We start from the raw sequence: 25,820 nt of genomic DNA on the forward strand, positions 1-25,820 counted from the left end.
AAAAGTCACTCAAGCCCCCCGATTCTCTCTTCTTGCATTGTAAAATCTGTACACATTGCCATGGTAAAAAAGTTAAAATGTAAAAGCCAACATATTAAAAAACTGTGTACAAAGAATATATGGTAGGTTACTAATTTAATTTGTGCTTAAAATATATATATAAAACTGAGAGCTAATATACTAAACTATTAGTAGTGGCCATCTTTTGGCAGATTACTGACAACGTTTCTTTCTTACACATTTTTTACTTACAAATTTTCTATATTAAATATGATACTTTTATTAAATATTTATTTAAAATGCAAGGAATGTCACTAAGTCAAATGCAAATGGAATAATGAAATGGATTTTCAGAGTGACTTATGAATTTGTCATGTTGTAATGTTCAGTTGATAATTAACATTGGGCTTAACATGTCGGTGAATTTTTAATGTCCAAGCGAGGGCTTTGAAATGCAAAATGAACCACTTAGAGCTGTCTAAATGTGAAATTTGTTACTATGGTTAACTAAAAGACTAAATTTTTCTTAAACCCCTAAATTTGACATATAACTCTTACTAGCAGATTTAGAAATTAAATAATTTTTATTAAGAATAAGCACACTGGCTTTTAATTACTCTTTACTTTTTAACTAATAATTTAATATATGAGATTTTAACCTACATATATAAGTTTAATATTTTTTATTTTTTCAAACATCACATTCCTGATAAGGCCAACTTACAAACTAAAACAGTCTATAAATTCCTAAGCAGCTTTTTAAAATTAAACAAATTGAATGTACAACTTCAGTAAGCATTCAAGCACTGTTTTTAAACTTAATTAATTACATTCCATAATGCATGTCAAATTTAAATCACAAGTATAATCAGGCATTTCTAATTAAAAATACAAAACAATTAAATTCTCTAACATATCGGAGATTCTCTAATATGTAATCTCTTGAACATTTCATATGCTACATATAAGAAACATAAATTATCATTATGGCTTAAAATACATATCACATAAACTATCACAGTATTAATACTTCCTATATATTATGTTACTAGCTGTATATTACTTCTACAACTTGATGGATTTGCAAAGTCATTTATCCAACTAAAGAGTGAAAATTACTATTTCCAGTAGTGCCAGGATCTCCAGATAAAGATTCAAAACCAAGATCCTGCTACAGATCTAAGTAAACTGTCTGATTTGGGGGACTAGAATGTGGGATCAGATCTGTGATTCTTTTCCAAGCCGGTAACACTTACCATATCAATAGGGACACTCAAAGGCATGCTTTTAACTGCCATGCAGCTTTACAGTCCTTAAAATATATTCCTGCAGTATATTTCCTTGGGTAAATTGCACCTTTATGCAAATTTTATTTTCAACTTTTTATTGTCTGATTTAGATAGATGGAATTCTGCACCCGACACATGGAATCCAGCTAATTACCTTCAATTACAGTTAATTGAATTATGTACCCCTTTCATGGAGATAGCACCCTTTTATATTTTATTCGTTACCTGTCTTCTTGACCACTACTTGATAATCCTTACAACAGTCCCCTCCTTATTCATGGTTTTGCTTTCCACAGTTCCTTCGGTCAACCAGTCTGAAAATATTATATACAATAAGATATTTTGAGAGAGGTAGAAAAAAATAAGACTACATTTGCAGAACTTTTTTACAGTATATTCTTATAATAGTTCTATTTTATTATTAGTTATTGTTAATCTCTTACTGTGCCTAATTTATAAATTAAACTTCATTATAGGCATGTATATATAAGAAAAAACACAGTATATATTTAGGGTTCAGTATTATCCTCAGTTTCAGGGACCCACTGGGAGTCTTGGGGCATATCTCCCATGGATAAGGGGAAACAACTCTATATTAACAATATAATTGATTACATGTAGATTATGCAAATATATGCAAAATGTTTATAAATTCTTTTCCACCAGCACAGGAAAACATTGTTTTCATGTTCATTTATCACACCTATACATAGGTCACAGTTTGAGGACAGCTAGTTCATCTGGCTATCAACCTCCAAGGCCTGCCGTAGCTCACTCAAATTAATCATCCAATAGCAATCTTTTTATGTTTTACATAAACATAAAGTATTACACTTACTAAGTGTAGGACTTTGTAAACCCACTGTAGCACACCTAATTAAGCTATTTTTATTTTTTCAGAAAATCTAAGCTGTCTAGGTTAGATGCACAATAAAAGTAACAATACACGAAATTAGCGTAACAGTACTGAATTTGCCATTGCCTATTACAATTGACATTGTTTCCAATTTTTAATACTATAAATAAAATTACAGTGAATGTGTATTTGTTTGTAAACATAGTTTTATTGTTCTGTTGAATTTTTTTTTACAAAAATTCCTAGTAGTAATATTACTTAGTGAGCAGATGCACTTAGTTTGGCTATTGATAGGCATTGCTTTGAATGCTTTCCAAAAAGCTTGTTTGATCACAACTGTGTCAACATTGTACTTATTTGTTTTGTTTGAATGTTCTATAGTATGAGAATTGTTATATTTTAAGCATATTTTCTCCATAATATATATGGAGGGACACTATTTGTATATCATTTACAGATACTTCTTTAAAAACTTCACAGTTGTGTGTGTGTGTGTGTGTGTATTCTGTGATCAGATCTATTAAATTATGGACATTAGAAATTGGATATTTGCTTTAAACCTTATTAAATAGTAATGTTTTTTGCAGAGCTCTTAAAATAAAAATAATTATAATTAAAAAGCATATAGAGTTTTAAATAAATACATTAAAATTAAATGTACAGAAATTTTCTAAAATCAACACTTTTAAAGTAGAACATATTTATTTGTTCTCTTCAATGAATAAAATTTTAGCTAAGTCATTAAATTCCTTTCTGTGTGAAATGCACAATTTCTCTGTTCAAAATATCTTGCTAATTGGACTTTAGGGTTCTGCTTTGAATGTAGAAAAATGGAGAGAATATCACTTTTGTCCATAAATCAAATAGAAGCTGAAAAAAAATTTTAAATTATAACTTTTCTTGAACCCATCAGTAAACTGAGATCTCAAGGCAACCAATTAGCCTGAATCATAAGGAAAGACTGGAAACTCCAAGAAGAGACTAGATGCAAGCATTGAATTACCTGGGGCAGAGCACAAAAAGAATATGTGGCTGCTATATAAGAAAGAAAGAAAGAATTGATAAGCTATTAGCAACAAATCGTTAAGTTGGTGACCATCTGTATCTTACAAGCAGCCTAAGGAAAAAGACTCATTACAGAGGGAAAAAAAGATAAGAACTACAACAGACTTCTCATCAAAATTATGCAAGCTAAAGGACAGTGGGAATGACATCTTTAAGGCACTGAAAGGAAAAAAAAAATTTGTACCTATATGCTATACTCAGAAAATCTTTCAAAAATGAAGGCAGGAAAACACAACACTATTTCTCTGCACTATTCTCTCACAACATACTTCTGACACCAAATGTATGTGGTTTCTCCCCACACACCAAGCAATTCTGCAGCAAACACCAGCTGAGTATCTTATAATTCAATTCCATTCTGACACTAAAAACCAGGGTTTCCTCAAGCCCCTCCTGGAGTCTGATAATTTGCTAGAATGGTTCACAAAACTCAGGATTATACTTTATTTATGTGTATCAGTTTATTATAAAGGATATAACTAAGGAACAGCCATGTGGAAGAGACACATAGGGCAAGGTATGAGAGAAGGGATTGTACACATCTTCCATGCCCTCTCTGGGTGAGCCTTTCTCCCAACACTCCACAAGCTCAGCAACCCAGAAGCTCATCACATCTCCTAGTTCAAGAGTTTCCACAGAGCTTACCTCCAACCCCTTTCAGCCATCCCCTGACATCCCTCCTAAGTTTATTAGCATACACTCAGGTGTATAGAAAGGAGCTCATTATGAATAACAAAAGATACCACTATCTCAGGAAATGCTAAGCTTTTTAGGTGCTCTGTGACAGAAACTAGGGATAAAGACCAAATACATCTCTTATTCTACCACAGAAGAATATAGATATATTTTTGGAGTATTCATTACCCACAGACATACACTGCCATGAACATTTTTAAAAAGTACTTAAGGCAAAAAAAATATGACACCAGACAGAAACTTGTGTCTACATAAAGAAATAAAGACCTCCTGAAACACTTTAAATGAAACTAAACATAAAAGTCGTATTTTGCTTATTTTTAATCAATCTAAAAGGTAATTGCCTAAAGCAAAAATAGTAGCATCAATGTATTGGGATTTTATAGATTACATAAAAGTAAAATGTCTGACAGTATCACAGATGATGGAGAAATTTGGAGCTTACTGTCACAAAGTTTGTATACTACACATGAGGCAATGTTATATTATTAATATTTGAAGGTAGACTATACTTAATTAAAGATGTGCATTATAAACTCTAGGGCAAACATTAAAACACATATTAAAGAGGTATAAATAATAAGCCAGGCCAGGTGCAGTTACTCACATCTATAATCCCAGCACTCTGGGATGCCAAGGGAGGAGGATTACTTGAGGCCAGTAGTTTGAGACCAGACTGGGCAACATAGTGAGATCTGGTCACTACAAAAAAAATCGAAAATAAAATAAAATTAGCCAGACATAGTGACGTGCACCTGTAGTCCTAGCTACTCAGGAGGCTGAAGCAGGAGGACTGCTTGAGTCCAGTTGACCCAGGCTACAATGAGCTATGATCATGCCATTACACTCCAGTCTGAGTGACAGAGTGTGACTTTGTCTCTAAAAAAAAAATAAAAAATAAAAAAATAAAAAGCCAATAGTGGAGATAAAATGGAATCATAAAATGTATTATATTAATCTAAATATAAACAAGAAAAAAGAAGAAAAAAAAAATCCAAGAGTGGGTGGGCCAAATAAAAAGCAATTACCAAGGTGGTAGGTTTTAATTTAATCACATCAAAATTATTTTAATGTAAAGGGTCTAAATACTCTACGTAAAGTACTGATTGTCAGACTGGATAAAAAAGCAAGACTCAGGTATTAACTGTCTATAAGAAACTAATTTTAAATGTAAAGACTTCTAGTTTAAAAATATAACATGCAAATACTAATCAAAATATTGTGCGTATTTAAATGTTGACACCCTAGCTGTAAACAGTATTTGATATTGTATGTAACGATGAAATGTTATTTATCTATATTTAAATCAAGAAATAAACATTCTCCCTAAACCTGTGGCTTTTTTCCAAAGTTATTGCCAAAGCATTCTCTTAACCTTTGTGTTCGTGACACAGCTAGAACTTCAAAAGAGAATCAAGGCTAATACCTCAGCAGTCTTCTAGTAACAATTGGATCCACATTTATCTCTGGACTGGATTGTTTGAGGTGTCATAAGTACTTTCATCAAAACAGAAATAAATGACTTTGTGACTTTCCTGTACTAATGTAAATATAATGTAAATGTATGCATTTATTAAACAAGACTCCACAAAACAGTGTGTTCACTATTTATTGTTAAATTTCTATGTTCTTCTTTCTACTTGTGCAATTTTATTGCTTCCAGATTATACTGGTGTTAAGTTCTTAAATCTTTCCCTCTGTTAATCCTTCTTGTGGAATAGAAACTTCCTAATGAATGGTCGACTTGTCAGTCCACAGCTTTCTTCTGTTTATATAGCTATAAATTATATTCTACTGATTCGGTAATCAATAACTTTTTTTTTTTTTTTTTGAGATGGAGTTTTGCTCTTGTTGCCCAGGCTGGAGTGCAGTGGTGTGATCTCGGCTTACCACAACCTCCACTTCCCAGGTTCAAGCGATTCTCCTGCCTCAGCTTCCCAAGTAGCTGGGATGACAGGCAGGTACCACTATGACCCTATTTTTTTTGTATTTTTAGTAGAGACGGGGTTTTGCCATGTTGATCAGACTGGTCTCGAACTCCTGCCCTCAGGTGATCCACCTGCCTTGGCCTCCCAAAGTGCTGGGATTACAGGCATGAGCCACCATGCCTGGCCATAAAAATAATTTTCAAAATACTTTGATTCCGTAATATCAAGGTAGTGCATATAATATAGGTTTGTATGATAATCCTTTCTAACATATAAAAACTAAGCCACCTCTCTTCTTGGGAAATCTCAACCCACAATAAACAGCAATTTATTTTTCAATTATCTTCTGCCCTAAAACTATATATCAACATGTTTAAAATTTAGATTCGAAACCTGGTTACATTTTAGGATAAGTAATTTAATATAACAAAGAATAATTTGGCATGTACAATTTCTGTTTAACAAATTTATATCAGGTAAGGTGGCTCACACCTGTAATCCCAACACTTTGGGAGGCCAAGGTGGACAGATCACTTGAGCTGGGCTAGGTGACGCACACCTGTAGTCCCAGCTCCTTGGGAGGCTGAGGTGGAAGGATCACTTGAACCCAGGAGGTCAAGGCTGCAGTGAGCCATGGCCTTGTCACTGTACTCCAGCCTGGACAGCAGAGCAAAACCTTTTCCTAAAAAAAAATTTAAAAACTTTACATTATAGGACATAAAATTCTTATAAATATTTTAACAAAGGCCCCGGTGTGAGAGTCTTAGGTTTAGGGAAAAACATTACAAGTTTATTTAGTTCTCTTATTTCATTACTTTAAAAAAAAAAGATTACGTGCTAAAATATGTTAGTGAAAAATATAAATATAAACCAATTGATTTATCTTTCCATGATCTTAAAACATAACTAGAGTAACAAAATCAAGAAGTGCAAAAAGATAAGATTGAGAAATGTTTAGATACTAAAACAACCACTTCAAGTGTTATAAAAGAGTTATGAAGAGAATTATTGAGTGTAGAGGAGAGCATTTACTTCAAAAATGTTGGAGCATACTTGTCCAGCAAGGAAGATAACGTGATCATGAAGGTAGCTTTCCCAGGGTGAGGTTTATTTATTGCCCTCTGGGTGTGCAGATCCCTGCAATTTCCCCAAAAGTGGGAAACTTGGCTACATAATTTGTGACTACATTGTATTTGTGTTCTTCCCTGGTTAAAAAGAAAAATAGTAAGCTCATAAGGGAAGGCTATTCAGATGTTGTATTAGTTTTGAACTATATCTTGTAGAATGTGATTAACCAAGGCAGAGCTGGCTTGGGAGGAACACAGGAAGGTGCTGTCAGGAGTACTATGTGCAAAACACAGCAATGAATACCAAGATAAATTTACATAAATGTAAAAAGTTATGTATGGTACTATTGAGGAAGTGACAGATAAGTGAGCCAAGATCAGATTATGAAGAAACTTACTTGTGATACTAAAGGTTTCCATTTTTGTCCTGAAAAAAGTATGGATAACTTTTGGGCTAATACTTAAAATTTGTATTTTTTTTTAAGGATCACCTTGGAATCATGGAATATAAATTAGAGAAGAACAGGAGAGCTTGACCAATATGGAAGAAATGGCTGCAAAGCAGGCAGGAAATTACACAATTCTGAAGAAAAGCAGTATTAGCAGAATTGAAATAAAAGGTAAGGTTCAATACATTTAGAAGATACAATTGAATAGGTTTGGTGGCTCATTGTAAGTGAGGCATGAAGTAAATGGAATAATTTCTAATTATTCAAAATTTTCTAAATAGTTGCCAAAAATAAACTGGGTGAGCATCTTTAGGACATATTCAGATCTTTGACATATTGAGATTAATGGACATATCAATGTTCAAAAGGAGACATACAAAAAGATACATTGTCTGTCATCAAAGGCAAGATTGAGATAGATATTTGGGAATTGTGGCCCACGGGTAGAATTGAAAATTATGGATGAGATTTTCTCTAGAATAATGAGTTTTTATTTTTTATTTTTTTATTATTTTTTTGAGATAGTCTCACTCTGTTGCCCAGGCTGGAGTGCAGTGATGGGATCTCAGCTCACTGCAACCTCTGTCTCCTGGGTTCAAGCGATTTTCATGCCTCAGTCTCCCGAGTAGCTGGGAGTAGCACGTGCCACCATGCCCAGAAAATTTTGTTGTTGTTGTTTTGTATTTTTAGTAGAGACAGGGTTTCACTGTGTTAGCCAGGCTAGTCTTCTGGACTCAAGTGATCCACCCACCTCAGCCTCCCAAACTGCTGGGATTACAGACATGAGCCACTGCGCCCCACCAAACAGTGCATCTTTAAACGTGATCCTGAGATCTCCAGTTGACCCACAATGGTTTGCAGAGAGTGTCTGTATGAAAGAAAAAAATAGAAGAAAACTCTATTCACACACATCTCACAAAAGTGAAGTATAAGATTACTCATTAAAAACTTTTTTAAAAAGCTCATCATTATTCTCACAGAAATCCAATTACATGTTTAAAGAGTGTTGGTTTGTATGCTCTGTAAAAACTGCATTGGTAAGTTTATCTTGGAAAATATTTTTATGTTATTTTTTACTTCTATGATTTTGCATTTTAATTAATACTATTGTACTTTATCCCCAAGTCACAAAAATGGACCAACAGTGACCCACTGAAGCATAAAAGATGGCAACAAACACTACAATACCAAATAATTTTTAAAAAGATAAATAGTATAGCCCTCCAATGAAATGTAGAGTGGAGTGGTTTTACACAAGGACCTGAGAAAGAAAAGTGCAAATGGGAACTGCCATTATGAATATCTGAATATTGCATTATATGGTGGGGTCCATTTACACCCTCCTTGTCAAATAGTGAAGTTTTGTCAAATGATAACATGAAGTATATATGCCTTTGTTCCATATTCAAAGAAAGCCCAGTTTCAATCAAGTAAACCAATTTAATTTTTCTAGAACAAGCAAATATACTATTTTCTAGTATGAAGCTGATTAATTGTATCACTTAAACCAAAACTATAGAGGCATCCTTCAACATTGTACATTTCACAGCCAAAACAGGCAAAAGTCACACTGTTGCTAACAAGCCAATAAAACCAGCCACAAAAGTGAATACTATGAATTTTGCTCAGCTGATAAAACCAGCCACAAAAGTGAATACTATTTATTTTGCTCAGCAACAAAACAGATTAAGTTTTGGCAAAAATCTTTTAGCAAATGACTCTAGTGAATGTTGCCCAATATAAATAGCCTACAATGTTAAAGAGGAATCACTGTCTTTGGGGAAATGACCAGGTGGGATATTCAAAATATTTAACAACTGATAAGGCATAGAGAGCAACCAGTCATAACAGATGCCAACTGCAAGCAAATGGTATAGGACTACTGATATGTGTTAGCTCGCGTATCAGCAGATATTTTGCTTCACAACTGTGTAGAGTATGAATAATTTCTTGGCAATTGTCTAATACATATATGAAGGGCTTGACAATGTTTTTTGTTTATCATTAAAAGTCTTAGTGTTCGATTTAGGGGAATTTTTGACCGAAAGTTAGTCCAGATGCTCTTCTCCTTGACAGCTCTAATTAATCAATAGCTAAGTGAAAGGTTCAGAACTTTAAGAGACAGACATTGGCCAAAGGGTTTTTCAAAGTACTCTTTAGTTTCTATTTCAATAATTGTAAGGTTTCTTTATTTTTGTTTTTGCTTGTTTTTGTTTTGTTTTGGAGACAAGATCTCACTCTCGCCCAGACTGGGGTGCAATGGCATCATCACAGCTTACTGCAGCCTTAAACTCCTGTACTTAGGCTGTCCTTCCACCTCAGCCTCTCAAGTAGCTGTAACTCCAAGTGTGCACCACCAGGACTGGCTAATTTTTTTTCAGTACAGAGAGGGTCTCACTAGTCTCACTATGTTGCTCAGGCTGTTCTCAAACTCTTGAGCTCAAGTGATCCTCCTGCCCTCCTGCCTCGGCCTCCCAAAGTGCTGGGATTACAGATGCGAGCCACCATGCTGACCAATTTTAAGTTATTCATCAGCTATTATCCACCCTAGTTTCTCAGCTGCCTGCCTAGTTTCTACTGGGTGTCCCCAGTAGAAAACTCTGCTTCTATACTCACACAACCCTTCTAACACCAAATGTGTGGGCATTTTGCACACCAAGAAACCATCTGATTCTGTTCAGATACCAACTAGGTGTCCAACAATCCAGTTCAATTCTGAAACTAACTCAGGGTGTGAGACTCCTTAGGTTTTAGGGCTCAGACCCACAAGAGTGCCCTCACTTCAGAGGCCAGTTCCGAGTATGAGGTTTCTCATAGCATACTTCTGACTGATACAATGTATAAATTGAGGTTCCCAGGACCCCCTCCTCAGGTTCAATAATTTGTTAGAATGGCTCACACACACAGAACTCAAGAAGCCATGTTATTTATTTCTATTTACTGGTTTATTATAAAGGATACAAATGAACAGCCAGATGAAGAGGTACACAAGGCCATGTCAGGAAGGGTCGCTATGCAGAAGCTTCTGTTCCTGTGGAGTTAGGGTGTGCCAACTTCCAGCAGGTGGATGCATTCACCAATCCAGAAGTTCATCAAATCTCATTGTTCAGGAGTTTTTATGGGGCTTAATCTCTAGTCCCCATCCCCAACTTCACAGAGTTGGGGGAGGGTGGAACCTGAAAGTTCCAAGTCTCTAATCACTTGGTTTCTGGTGACTAGACCTATCCTGAGACTGCTGAGGGTCTTTATCCTAAGTCACCTCATTAGCACGAACTCAGGTGAGATCAAAAGGGGTTTATTATGAATAACAAAAGACTCCTACCACAAAGGAAATTCCAAGGGTTTTAGTGCCTGGATCCAGGGACAAAAACCAAATATATTTCTTATCATTGCTCTTTGTTTGAATTGCTAGTGTTCCCACCAGTAGAGTTGTCCTGTCTTGAGAGGAGAAAGCGGAAAAAATCACTGTCTAAGCCAAGCCTCATGGTCTCAGTTAGGTATTTTCCCCTGGGTTTGGTCACTTGCCTCCCTCTACTATACCTGTAATGCTTGACAGAGATGACAACCAATCACAATGTTTTCTTTCTCATTTGGGGCAGAGAAACAGGATTCCTAAGTTCTTTTTTCTGTTCTGTTTGTTTGTTTGTTTGAAGAGACACAGTCTCACTATGTTCTCTAGGCTGGCGTGCAATGGCTATTCACAGGTGTGATTATAGCACACTGCAGCTTCAATCTCCTGAGCTCAAGTGATCCTCCCTCCTCAGCCTCCTGAGTACCTGGGACTACAGGTGCATGCCACAGCACCCAGCCTCCCTAAGTTATTGAATAGAAATATTACAAAGCAGTTAATATGCAAAATTTCTTGTGATATAGAAAAAGATATAAAGCCTGAGTAACACATATATTTGTTCCATCTTCTTATTTTAATTTACATAAATTCTATCTTAGTACGGAAATGACTCAAGTCTTATGGTTCTACCATCTCCTGGTGTGTTTGTCAAGTTCATCTTTTTGCAATAAAGGAAAGCAAGTGGTCATTGCAAAGTAGAATTGTCTAAAGATCTCCTGACTCACCATGCTATTGAAGAAGAGTTTTTATTGTTTGGTTAATTTCTTTCTGGGCTGGAAAGCGTTGATGGGATCAGTATTGATGGGGTACCTGCAACATGTGCAGCAAGAAAAGATGTTGTTATTAATACATTAATAAATGGGAGGCCAGGCACAGTGGCTCACGCCTATAATTCTAGTACTTTGGGAGGCTGAGGTGGGCAGATTATGAAGTCAAGAGATTGAGGCCATCCTGGCCAACATGGTGAAACCCCGTCTCTACCAAAATACACAAATTAACTGGGCGTGTTGGTGCATGCCTGTAGTCTCAGCTACTTCGGAGGCTGAGGCAGGAGAATCACTTGAACCCAGGAGACAGAGGTTGCAGTGAGCCAAGATTGCGCCACTGCACTCCAGCCTGGCAACAGAGCGAGACTCCGTCTCAAAAATAAATATATATATAGATAGAAAGATAGATAGATAGATAGATAGATAGATAGATAGATAGATAGATAGACAGACAGACAAATAGATAGGAGTTTTGTCCAAGTGCCCATTCCTAGGATGCTTTCTCCATAACGAATAGCAGGAAGGTAAAAATATGTCTCCAGATCTTAATTCAGAACTTAAGAAGTAGATTATGAAAAATTGTGAATGAGATCAAAGTTTAGCATCTTCTCAGTGTGCTGCACAAAGAAATGGGCAGTAGGTTCCAGGTCATGCTTTTTACATTTAAAAACAATACCTCTAGAAAGGAAATGAGAGAGAAGATAATAACATCTCTTTATGACATGGCATAGCCAATAAAGCACATTTGTGTGATTGTAAAATCTTGTTGAAGTGGTAAATCTTTGAAATGCATTCAATATTTTAACTTCAGGCCTGAAACACCTTAGTTTTAATATTTAAGATTTCAGTTTCTCAGGGAAAACCAAACTACAGTTCTGTGGTTTCAGCAAGAGTTTATTCTTTTCTAACAATTGGGGATTTTTTTCCCCATGTAAAAGGGGTAAACAGGGCCAGGCGTGGTGGCTCACGTCTGTAATTCCAGCACTTTGGGAGGCCAAGGCAAGAGGATTGCTTGAGTCCAGAAGTTCAAGAACAGACTGGGCAACATAGTGAAATCTCATCTCTACAAATAATACAAAAATTAGCCAGGCATTGGCACACACCTGCGGTCCCAGCTACTTCAGAGGCTGAGGCAGGAAGATCACCTGAGCCTGGGCAGTCAGGTGAGACTTCAGTGAGCTGAGATCATACCACTGCACTCCAGCCTGGGTGACAGAGCGAGACTCTGTCTCAAAAAAATAAAAAGAGGGGATAGACAACATATTTAGGCATATATTTTAAAACCATGTTCACATCCTACAACTAAAACATAAAGAAGATATGTTTCAGCGCCAAAAACATCCCTAAGAGGTACATTAAGAATTATTTTGCAATTATCTCCCAAATTATAATATTTGACTTTTGAGTAACTGAAAAATGTGGAAAGTAATTACAATGAGAAAAGTTGCATAATTTCTGAATCCACGTTTGATTCAAATATCCAGAACTACTTGAGAGAATTAACAATTCTTAATGCCATTCTCAACAACCTATACTTATAAGTTTTTATAAAATAGAAATAAAAAGTAATGAAAGAAACTGCCTGGAGTGGGGAGATAAAGAGGGGCAGGTTAATGGGTACAAAAATAGTTAGAGTAAGATGTAGCGTTTGGTAGCACAATAGGGTGAGTATAATTGACAATAATTTACTCTGCATTTCAAAATAACTAAAAGAGTGGAATTGGAATGTTGCTAACACAAAGAAATGATAAATACTTAAGGTGATGGATACCATAATCACCCTGATTTGATCATTGCACATCGTATGCTTGTATCAAAATATCACATATACCCAAGAAATATTGTATAGATAATAAATTATCTATCCACAATAATTAAAAATTAAAAACTTAAATTTAAAATCAGACACCACCTGGATGTGGTGTCTGATTTTAAACTCGAGTAGAGATACCTTGATGGAAGAATGGAAACCATACCATTCTTCTCATAAATATGAAACAACCTTAATAAATAATAAAAATATTAATAGTCACAAAAGTTTATAGTTTTATTTTTACTAATTCAAAACTATGATTAATTTTAAAAGCTATGCTTAAGGAAAACCATGATTACCTTGTATTTAAAACTATGATTAACTTTTTAATAATGATAATTTTTTTAGGGTGCTTTCAAATTGACAACAAAATTGAGCAGATAGTATAGAGAGTTCTCATATACCTCCTGCCCCTCAAAACATGCACAGCTTTCCCCACTGTCATTATCCCATCAGAGTGGTATTAATACATTTGTTACAACTGATAGGCCTAAGTTCACACATCATTACCACTCAAAGTTCATAGTTTACATTAGGGTTCATTTATCACTAAAGGAATTAGTGATAAATGTGTAATGACAGATATTCACCATTACAGTGTTATACAGATCAAAGTACGTCAAACAGAACAGTTTCTTCATCGCTCTCAAAATCTTCCATGCTTCACCTATTCATTCCTTCCTCCACACAATCTCTGGCAACCAGTGGTCTTTTTATTGTTTCCATGGTTTTGCTCTTTCTGGAACGTGATGTGGTTGGAATCATACTTTAGGTAGCCTTTTCAGACTGGCTTATTTCGCACAGTAATGTGCATTTCAGATTCCTCCACGTCTACTCATGGCTTGATAGCTTGTTTCTTTTTAGTGCTGAATAATATTCCATTGTCTAAATATACCACAGTTTATCCATTCACTTACCATAGGATATCTTGGTTTCTTCCAAGTTTAAAGCATTATGAATAACACTGCTGTAACTATTAATGTGCAGGCTTTTGTGCAGACACATTTCAATTCATTTAGGTAAATGCCAAGGAGCACGATTGCTGGAGCATATGATAAGGGTAGGTTTAATTGTGTAAGAAACTGCCAAACTGTCTTCCAAAGCGGCTGTAACCATTTTGCATTTCCACCAGCAACGAATGAGAATTTGTATTACTCCACTTCCTCTTCAGCATTTGGGCTTGTCAGTGTTTTGGATTGTGGCCATTCCACTAGATGTGTAACAGCAACTCTTTGTTGTTTTAATTTGCAATTCCTTAATGATATGTGATGCTTAACGTCTTTTCATATGCTTATTTGTTATCTGTATATCTTCTTCAGTGACAAGTCTGTTCAGTCTTTGGCCCATTTTTTAACTAGGTTGTTTATTTTCTTACTGCTGTGTTTTAAGAGTTCTTTGAATATTTTAGATTAGCAGTTGTTTTGCTAGAGTAGGTAGCTAGTCAGACATAAACAGAGCAGGAGAGGGTCTCCACCCCCATCAGGAATGTCAGGAGATCATCAGGTGATAGTCAGGGAGTTGTCACACTGCTACTCTAAAATAATAATTGGTCACAGCCGGCACCAGGAAAGGCAGTCTTCCAACAGATACAAAACACCTGAGGCCAGGCATGGTGGCTCATGCCTGTAATCCCAGCACTTTGGGAGGTCGAGGCGGGTTGATCACAAGGTCAGGAATTCAAGACCAGGCTGGCCGAGATGGTGAAATCCCGTCTCTACTAAAAATACAAAAATTGGCCCCGCGGGGTGGCGGGCGCCTATAATCCCAGCTACTACGGAGGCGGAGGCACAGAATTGCTTGAACCCGAGAGGCGGAGCCTGCAGTGAGCCGAGATCGCACCACTGCACTCCAGCCTGGGCGACAGGCGTGACTCCATCTCAAAAACAAATAAACAAAAAACAAAACAAAACAAAAAACCCGGAAACTGCTGGTCATCAGCTTTCCAATAAGATCTCAGGAGTCGAGCAAGTGGGCTCAAGCATGTGCGTTAAGAGGCAAAATGGCAGAGTTTAATTGGTATGTGACCTACGGGGGCATTCCACACAGCTCAGGTGAGCACGCATACAACTGCGGTAAACACGCTGTGCAAGCTCAACTTCCAAGTGCTAGCTGGCCACCACGCATGCCAGCAGCTCACCCCAAGGGAAGAATCAAGGGAAAAGAGACACAAAATACTAGATGTATGCCAGCATAGAAAACGCTAAGTACAAGGTCAAACGGCGCATTTGTCCTCCAAGACGCCTGCTTGGTTCTCTTCCAAGTCTACTTTACTTTCTTTTTGTTCCTGCTCTAAAGCTTTTTCACAAATTTTCACTCCTGCTCTAAAACTTGCCTCGTCTCTTCTTCTGCCTTATGCTCCTCAGTCAAATTCTGTCTTCTGAGGAGGCAAAAATGGAGGTTGCTGCAGACCTGTGTGGATTCACTACTGGTAACGGTGTAATGGATATGTCTTTATGTCTTTTACAAATACTTTCTTCAATCAGTGACTTGTCTTCTCATTCTCTTGACAGCGTCTGTCAGAGCAGTATTTAATTTCTCTCTCTCTCTCTCTTTTTTTTTTTTTTTTTTTTTAGACGGAGTTTCGCTCTTGTTGCCCAGGCTGGAGTGCAATGGCGCGATTTCGGCTCACCGCAACCTCCGCCTCCTGGGTTCAAGCGATTCTCCTGCCTCAGCCTCCCGAGTAGCTGGGATTACAGGCATGCGCCACCATGCCTGGCTAATTTTTTGTGTTTTTAGTAGAGACGGGGTTTCTCCATGTTGGTCAGGCTGGTCTTGAACTCCCGACCTCAGGTGATCCACCCGCCTCGGCCTCCCAAAGTGCTGGGATTACAGGCGTAAGTCACCGTGCCCCGCTACTTCTTTTTTTTTTTTTTTAGACAAGGTCTCATTCTGTTGCCTAGACTGGAATGCAGTGGGCACATCATGGCTCACCGTAGCCTCAACCTCCTGGGCTCTGATGATTCTCCCACCTCAGCCTCCTGAGTAGCTGGGACTACAAAAGCATGCCGCCACACCCAGCTCATTTTTGTATTTTTTGTGGAGATGTGGTTTTACCATGTTGCCCACACTGGTCTTGAACCCCTGAGTTCAAGCAATTCACCCCCTTCAGCCTCCCAAAGTGCTGTGATTACAGATATGAGCCACTGCACCCACCCTAAGTGTTTAATTTCCACAAAGTCCAGCTTATCAATTATTTCTTTCATGGATCATTCCTTTGTGTCGTATCTAAAATGTCATCACCATACCCAAGGATATCTAGGTTTTCTTGTATGTTATCTTTTAGTTATAGTTTTGTATTTTACATTTAGGTATATGATTCATTTTGAGTTAATTTTTGTGAAAGGTCTGTGTCTAGATTAATTTTTTTGTATGTGGATATCTTTGATTAATTTTTTTTAAAGTATCTTGAATTGGGCTTCCTCTCCTGAACAATGTAGTCATTAGCACAAAAAATTTTAGGAAAACACTAATCTGGAGTCAGAAAAGAAGAAAACTGAGGCAGAGATCCTGGAAAAACACCAGCATTTAAGGAGTAGGTCAGGGGAGCTCTGGAGTGACTGTTGCCTATCTGAGTCATCACAAGTCCGTTGAAATAACTGTTTATTTTTGCCATCACCTGCTTTAGTTACATGATGAAAGCTGCTTTGGGAAGAGGGTGACATTATACTGAAGAGGCAGTTCCTTGCAGCTGAGGTGGGTTGACCTAAAGGAGCTTGGTACTTACTGCATCTGGGCAGCAGACTTTTCCTTGAAGAGGGATCTGTTTACCTGAGAGAATAACTTTGCTCTTAGAGAGTAGTTACTGATTTAGGGATGGATAAAGGATCAGGATGTCTGCAACTTACTCTCAAATGGTTCAACAACAATAATAATATGTACTTGCTATTATTACCAGTATTATTATTTTATTTAGAAAGAGAAAGCAAACATAAGACATTAACAATTGCTAAGTCTAAGTGAAAGAGAAATGGGCATTCATCATATTACACTTGCAACTTTCCCATACATTTGACATTTTCCAAAAGTAAAAGTTGGGAAGAAAAAAATTCAGGAGCCCCAAACAATTGGTATCTGTGAAACATCCCCAGTAAAATATCTATGACGCTTTATTCCTTGATTTAATCATATTTCCATTAAGAGCAAATTATAACACCAGAGGAGCTGGACATGGTGGCTCAGGCTTGTAATCCCAGCACTTTAGGAGGCCAAGGTGGGTGGATCACCTGAGGTCAGGAGTTCGAGACCAGCCTGGCCAACATGGTGAAACCCCGCCTCTACCAAAAATACAAAAAGTTAGCCAGGCGTGGTGGTGCACGCCTGTAATCTCAGCAACTCAGGAGGCTGAGGCAGGAGAATCGCCTGAACCCGGGAGGCAGAGGTTGCAGTGAACCCAGATTGCACCATTGCATTACAGCCTCGGTGACAAGAGAGAGACTCCATCTCAAAAAACAACAGCAGCAACAAAACACACAGCAGAACAGGCTGTTTGGGGGAACTTTGAGATGTTCTAGATTGAGATGTGCTATAGGACGGGGTAGGAGCCTCTTGTACTGCAGTCCGTGTGCTATATAACTGTAGATCACCACTGAGGCAGAGGCAACAAAATCAAAGCAAAGAAAGTGTAAGCAACTTTAATGGGGCTTGAGGCTTTTATTATTTGGGGTGAGAGGAGGGCTTTTTAAGAAAAAGTACATAACTTTAGGTATAAATGTTAACATTTAGAATGAAAAGAGAAATAAAACACTATAAATTTTGTGATGCTAAGAGATAACACAAATATTTCTAAATCTAGAAATATTACAACATTTTCGGTAAGTACTCAATACATCTCTTATTTTTTACATTACTTTGCCGATGTCCATATGTCCATAGCCTCTTCCTATAATAATTATTTTAATATTTTATTTTTATAGAAAGAATAGGAATGTGATTCAGTACTCTTTAATAATAGGCTTCAACAATTTTTAAAAATTATTGATTGGATGCAAAAACATGTGACTTTACTTACAGACATAAATGCTGTTTTTAGTATTGCTACAGAGTTGTGACTGGCAAAGAAATTCTATTTTCTGTAATGATTTTTTTGTTTGTTTGCTTGTTTTTTGAGACGGAGTCTCGCTCTGTCACCCAGGCTAGAGTGCAGTGGCGCAATCTCAGCTCACTGCAAGCTCTGCCTCCCAGGTTCACGCCATTCTCCTGCCTCATCCTCCTGAGTAGCTGGGACTACAGGCGCCTGCCACCACGCCCAGCTAATTTTTGTATTTTTAGTAGAGACAAGGTTTCACCATGTTAACCAGGATGGTCTTGATCTCCTGACCTCGTGATCTGCCCGCCTCAGCCTCCCAAAGTGCTGGAATTACAGGTGTAAGCCACAGCACATGGACTTATTTTCTGTGATTTCTAACAAAAGGGAAGAAACTGTATGGTACATTTGTAATTGCACATGTTGCATTACCAAGTACATTCCTAATAAGTGATAACTTCTATTTTGACCAGGTGTTTATGGAAACCAAGTCTTTTGCTGACAGTTTTTCACAGACTAGCTTCTGTCTCCATTAATTTCAGCTTTGTTTCTTCTCCACCACCTATATGCTTGTGGTGCAAGTCTCTGCATGCATATCATCGTTCAATCTCTAGCCCTGAACCTATGTGTGAAGACTCCAAGTGAGTTGACAAAATAGTATAGGTTTTACTCCTTCTCTAATAGCTGCTACCTAACTACAGATGGAAGTGAATGTCAACCTCATGTATACATAACCCATAAAATACACACTAAACATGTTCCCATCTCAACTTCCTTTTACCTGATTCCCTAAAAGATCCCCATAGCCACTCCCACACTATCTAATCCAAAGGGAAATATGAAGAGCAGAAATCTGAATGGAAAGAAACAGCAATACTAACCAATTATACTTAACATAATTTCTATAAATGTATACAATTAGATTGTTTTGAGCAATAGAATGCCAATAATAACTCCTCTCCAAAGACAATTCTATAGTAGAAGCAGAATGAAAATCTACATTCAAAGATAACAAGGAACAATGTAAAATTCCTGACTACTAAATGTTGTTCTTGTATTTTAGACTGATAATGGTGCTATCGAGTCTATATGGTATTTAAATGATCTTTTATGCTTTTAAATGTACTATAAAAGTTTCCATTTAAAAATACCATAGTTAAAATGTTAAAAATTACATCGTTTTTAGCTTTTTTAACTTCTTGTGAAATCTTTTAGATATTAATTTTAAAACATTTAAGGGGGAATTTTTAAAAATTATTTTAGGATGTATAGAAATAAAAATGTTTGAAGACCAGTGCCCTAGATCCTCTGAGCTTTCTGCCTTTATCAAATTAATTCATCAGTAACCTATAAACCGGGATAACCCTCCAGTTCCCTCATAGAAATGACTTCACAGACTATGAGCTAACATATTATACTCTCCTTTCATAGAACTAAAACACAAATTACCCCCTCCCCCACCTTTAAAATTATTTTGAATGCATTTCATTATACCAATAAAGATCCCTAGAGGATATATACCTCTTAAAGTATATGGTAAGGAAAAGTGTGTTCATTTTGATTCACAGGTATGGTCTGTAACATATCACAATTCCATTTTATCGTCTGTGTCCTCGAAGTTCAGAGTGAAGCTTAGCACTCAGTTTACTTTCTCTTAGATGAGGTTTCCTAGCACAGCAGTATTCCTTGGCCACCCAAGTTGTTACGTGCATTAGACCTACTTTACTTATCTTAATGATTTTAGGGTTTTATTGCTTGGTTCCTTTGACCTTTAACTCACCCACTAAGCAAATAATACACAAACTAGTTTGGAAAATTCAGTTGAATTAAACAAATCATCAACCTGAAACAAAAAGAAATAGGTTAGATGATGGTATTATTGACAGTTAGATATAATGTTTAGAATACCAAATTAGCAGTGTATTTATTAGACGGCCAGAAATTTAAATTGTTAAAATTGTTACGTTTCCCCTTCTCATTGATAATCGTACTAATTATTCCTGCTTTGTGACCAAAACCTTAGGTATTCGAAATAGGACACATGGGAAAATCACAGCTGTTTTTAAGAAAACAATAGCCACCTGGACACATATTATGGATTTAAAATAATTGTAATAATTATACAATGTATACATGCATTGCAATGTCATGTTGTACCTTATACATATATACAATTATTATGTGTCTAATATAAATAAAAAATTAATGAAAAAAATTATGAGGCCAAAATTATAGTTAGCAGCCCAGTCTTAGTAAATAGAACAAGAAATCATGTAGGAAGTGACCATATGATAAAACAGCAAATAATATTAAGTTCTAAAATATTTTGCAAGGCTACTTAAAATAATTAAATACCATCAATATTATATTTGTAAAATACTACAAAATCCAGTTTAGGGAATGAATGCATTTGTGATAAGCCCTCTGGTAGCAGTTCGTATAATGAATTGTTTCCCATTATTTAAAATATTGATTTAAATATATTATTTGTTGCTGGGCATGGGCTTGTCCCTGTTATCCCAGTACTTTGGGAGGCTGAGGTGAAGGATCATTTGAGGCCAGGAGTTGGAGACCATCCTGGGCAGCATATTGAGACCCTGTCTCTACAAAAAATTTAAAAAATTAGCTGGGTATGTTGGTGCATACTTGTAGTTCTAGCTACTTTGGAAGCTGAGGTGGGAGGATGTACTTGAGTCCAGGAGTTCAAGGTTACAGTGAGCTATGGTCACACACGCCACTGTATGTATTCCAGCCTGGACAACAGAGTGAGCTGAGAATATGTCTCAAAATTATAAATAAACAAATACATACAGACAGAGATATTTGTAAGAAAGAATAATCCACTAAGTGGACTCTATCAAAAAATTTAATAAAGAAGGAATTCAGTTGAGGGACTGTATCTGTGACATATCCATGAAGATTCCATGTAGAAATTACAATCCTCACTTTTTGTTTACTGGAGAACTTCACTAACATCTTACTAATTCTTTAAAATGGCACAATACCAAAAACAATAGCAAAACACCACATTTTGCTACTCTTGTGTAATATCCTTATGGCAAAATGCAGCTTAACAATCTCAAATCATGATGTAGAAGTATTCAATTTTTCCTCTATGCTGGGTAATGCACAGTCCAGTATACACGCTGTTTTAGACAGGTCCCGGGACTGTCAGGAGTGTCCCTTTTCAAGAATCACCCAATGCTTGTAAAGAGGTTGCTCTTCAGTTTAAATACTCTCTTTGCTCTTTTTACCTTGACAAAAAAATCCACCATGAAATTTTCCTTTGCAAAAAAAAAAATTTAAAATACATATTGGAGGGAGAGTTGGCTGGGTGTAGTGGCTCATATGCCTGTAATTCTCAGCACTTGGGGAGATCAAGGCAAGGCAGATCGCTTGAACCCAGGAGTTCAAGACCAACCTGGGGAACATGGTAAGACTCCATCTCTACAAAAAATATAAAAAATTAGCCAGGTATGGTCGTGCACACCTGTAGTCCCAGCTACTTGGGTGACTGAGGTGGGAGGATCATTTGAGCCTAGCAAGTCAAGGCTGCAGTGAGCCATGATCATGCCACTACACTACTCCAGCTGGGCTTTAGAGTGAGACACTGTCAAAAAGGAAGAAAAAAAGAAAGAGAAAAGAGAGAGAGAAAGAGAAAGATGGAGAGTTCCCCATATCTTATTTTAAATGAGTCCTACCTCTTTTAAGTCTTTCTCCTATAATTCAAACAACATGTGTGCTATGTCTCTGCTACAAAAATGAAGTACTTTGTGTTACTCGTCTATTTCTGGAAAGGTACGTTCAAAGTCAGAATTTCATGGTAAAACATCCTCTGTCCACTCATTGTCCTGGGTAGTTCAATGACAGCTTATTTCAAAATATTCTGACACCCCAATTAACTGGAACCAGGACATAATTATCCATATTAGGACTAGGGAATGAACAAAACTTATTTGTTGTTTTGCTATTTTTGCCCTCCCTAGTATAAATTATTGTTGATTGAGTTTAGTGAGACTTTTTTTTTCTTTTTGAGACAGAGTCTGACTCTGTCACCCAGGCTGGAGTGCGGTGGTGAGATCATGGCTCACTGCAACCTCAGCTTCCTGGGTTCAAGTGATCCTCCTGCCTCAGCCTCCTGAGTAGTTGGTACTACAGGGGCATGCCACCATACCTGGCTCACTTTTGTACCTTTGTAGAGACAGAGTTGCTCAGACTGGTCTTAAACTCCTGGGCTCAAGCAATCCTCCCACCTTAGCCTCCCAAAGTGCCGGGATTGCAGGTGTGAGCCACCACACCCAGCCTACTGAGGCTTTTCTGCCCCTGCCCTGTAAAGAAAGGAAAAAAGAAAATTCTCCTCCACAGTAGTTGAAGCAGAGCCCTTCACTGCCACTCCAGCCAGCACAATGTCTTTACAAATGAAAAAGTTTTTGAGAGTAGGAGGAAGGATAAAATGCTCAATATTCCAAGCTTGAAGCTTTATTTTATATAGCTCCTTTCTGGGGAATCTGCAAGTATAATTCCTAAAATCACATATTCTCCTTGGCTTTAAAATCAGAGGTAGTTATCTGTGAGGCATAGACCATGGATCAGAGATAATAGGCTCAACCACTTTACTAATGAAGAAAGAGACATGCAGGTGAGTTATCATTTACCTTTTTTCTTTTTCTTTTTCTTTCTTTCTTTCTTTTTTTTTTTTTTAAAGAGATGAAGTACTGCTGTGTTGCCCAGGCTAGAGTGCAGTAGCTCTAGTGGCTATTCACAGGCATGGTCATAACACACTGCAGCTTCAAATTTCTGGCCTCAACCTATTATACCACCTCAGCCTCCTGAGTAGCTGGGACTACAGACGTTCCCTATCACACTCAGCTCAGAAACCCAACTTAAACTAGCTAACTTAAAATAGAAATGTATTGGCTCAAATAATTCAGAATGACAAGGTTATTGCTGTTAATCCAGGTTCAAACAATGTCATCAAGTTCTCTTTTCTTGGTTCTATTCTCTTTGTATGTTGGTGTAGGGGCCATGACAAAGTTTCCCCTCTGCCCTCTAAAGTTTTGCTGAAAATGAACTGATAACAGGTAGATTCATAGAAAAATAGATGCAAATTTATGTAACATGCTTATGCATGGGGGTATTGCAAGAGCATGATTACCCAACAGCTCAATGAGGTTCAGATGCTTATATACCCTTCTTCATAGGAGAAAAGAAGATATGGAAAATGTGGCCCTTTTGAGGCATAATTATTTTTAGGGGGAATGAATGGGTCCATTGCAGAGACAATGGTTAGTAAACAACTCTCTTTGAGAATTGAATGGGACCAGAGAACAGTATGTGGGCTCTGGGTGTGATACAGCCCAATGTGGGCTCTTCCTCTGTGATACAATAATCTTCTCTGGTTAATGAAATTTGGAGGAAAGGATCAATGGCAATTATATTCCTCTTTGGTGAGTCCAGTTTCTAGGTAGAAAAGAAATCCGGAGAACAGCCTCACCCTGTGCTTTGGGAGACACAGAGGATTAAGAAGTGGGGAAAGTCAGAGAGACCTGAGACTGCTTCTTTGGTTCAGTGTGTCAAATATCCATATTTTGGGGTATCATTTCCTAAGCCCAAACTTTGGTATCATGCTAAAGAGAGTCTTTCTCTGTGTTGCAGAGTTCATGGTTAATGGTGGCCCCAGAATTATATCTTTCCAGCATTGTGAGTTCACATTAAAGACAAACTTATCCCATTAATTTTTTGCCTGGGATGGGTTATACTCCAATTCCAAAGCAAGACCAAGGACATTACTCAAGTCATAGGCCTACTGCTGTTGGCAGAAAAAACAAAACCAGAAGAAGGAAAAAGGAAGAAAAGCTTGTTAGTCAAACAAAAGTGTCAGCTCTGAGAGAGACTAGAAAGCAAATTATAATCATCATAAAACTCACTGAAATGGCTATAAATTTAGGAGTGTATAAAATGGAACTATTTTTACAGAGGAATCATTGAGCAGGAGTTGGGTGCTAGAAGCCAGTTTGTTACAGGGTCTGCTCTGCTGGGGAACATAAATCAAAACAAAATCACTAGACCAAGCACGTAGTTAGACTACATGATAACTCAATCGTCTGCACTAAAGAGCCAGTGGAATCTCCAGGGACCTTAAGCTTTCCCAGAAATTTGAGGAGTACCATCCCCCCAATTTTTCAAATATTCCAATGTTTATCTAGAAGGCTATAAGATTTGTGAGATGTTTGGAGTTCCACAGATCCTCTAGGGAGATCCAGTATATCTGATGGAATCTTGAAGAACTGTGGAATTTCCTGGATGTTGGCCAACTTAAAACTGTAGACTAGATATCCTCAATGTTTGTTAACTGCACTACAGCAGTGGTTCTTAAAATGTGGGCTGCAACCGCCAGTGTCAATAACACATGGGAAGTCTTTTGGAAATCGAAATTCTCAGGCCTGTATCCCAATTCTACTGAAACTCTAGGCTCACAGCCGGCACGGTGGCTCACGCCTATAATCCTAGCACTTTGGGAGGCCGAGAAGGGCAGATCATTTGAGTCCAGGAGTTTGTGACTAGCCTGGGCAGCCTGAATAGACCTCATCTCTACCAAAAATACAAAAACTAGCAGGGTGTGGTGCGCCTGTAGTCCCAGCTACTCAGGAGGCTGAGGTAGGAGGATCACCTGTGCCTGGGAGGCAAAGGCTGCAGTGAGACATGATCACACCACTGCATTCCAGCCTGGGTGATGAGTGAGACCCTGTTTCAAAAACAAACAAAAACTGTAGGCGTGGGGCCTATTAACAAACCCTCCAGGTGATTCTAATGCAACTAAAATTTGAGAACCACTGACCCAGAAGTAGAGTGGAAATGAAGCTTCCCAGACAGATTCTTAAAACATCCTTAGTAGTTGTTGATCCACTAGAAGAAAGTGGACTAACTAGACTGGAATAACTCTCAAAGGAACTTTAGGTAACTCCCAGCCAACTTCATGAAGAATGATCATGGTTTTAATGTAGATTATACTGTTAGCTGGTCATTTATTCCATAAATAAATGGACTATATAATTATATAGAAACAAAGTGTTTTGGTGGGGTTTTCCCTTTTTCATCGATTTTATATAAAGAGACTATTGTTACTATCTAAATCAATAGTTGTAATACATTCTGATTTATATAATGCAAAGTAAAATTGCCATAATTCCATTTCATTAAAAACACAGCTTGTATGGTAATGCTAAAATGAGAAATATCATGTAATATCCCGCATAACACAAATATAGGAAGGCACGCAAAAGTTAGAACTTGGAAAGTAACCATCACAGTTTTAGATAATAGAATGTACATTAAACAATGTAATTGTGCTTATGTATTATTTGTAATAAATTTAAAAAGTCAATTACACCCTTGCTCTGATATAGAAGTAAAGTTAAAATTGAGATGTTGAAATTGGTAAAGAAGTATCGGGGCCGGGTGCCGTGGGTCACGCCTGTAATCCCAGCACTTTGGGAGGCCCAGGTGGGCGAATCATGA

At 37.2% G+C, this 25,820-nt stretch overlaps 1 pseudogene; it reads left to right on the plus strand.

Moving 5' to 3' along the window:
* The first annotated feature begins 6,883 nt into the window (after nucleotides 1-6,883).
* Nucleotides 6,884-7,037, plus strand: LOC116274838 (annotated as a pseudogene).
* The last annotated feature ends 18,783 nt before the right edge of the window (nucleotides 7,038-25,820 follow it).

This window comes from Papio anubis, chromosome 4 (assembly GCF_008728515.1).
Source record: "Papio anubis isolate 15944 chromosome 4, Panubis1.0, whole genome shotgun sequence".
Classification (NCBI taxonomy): Eukaryota; Metazoa; Chordata; class Mammalia; order Primates; family Cercopithecidae; genus Papio; species Papio anubis.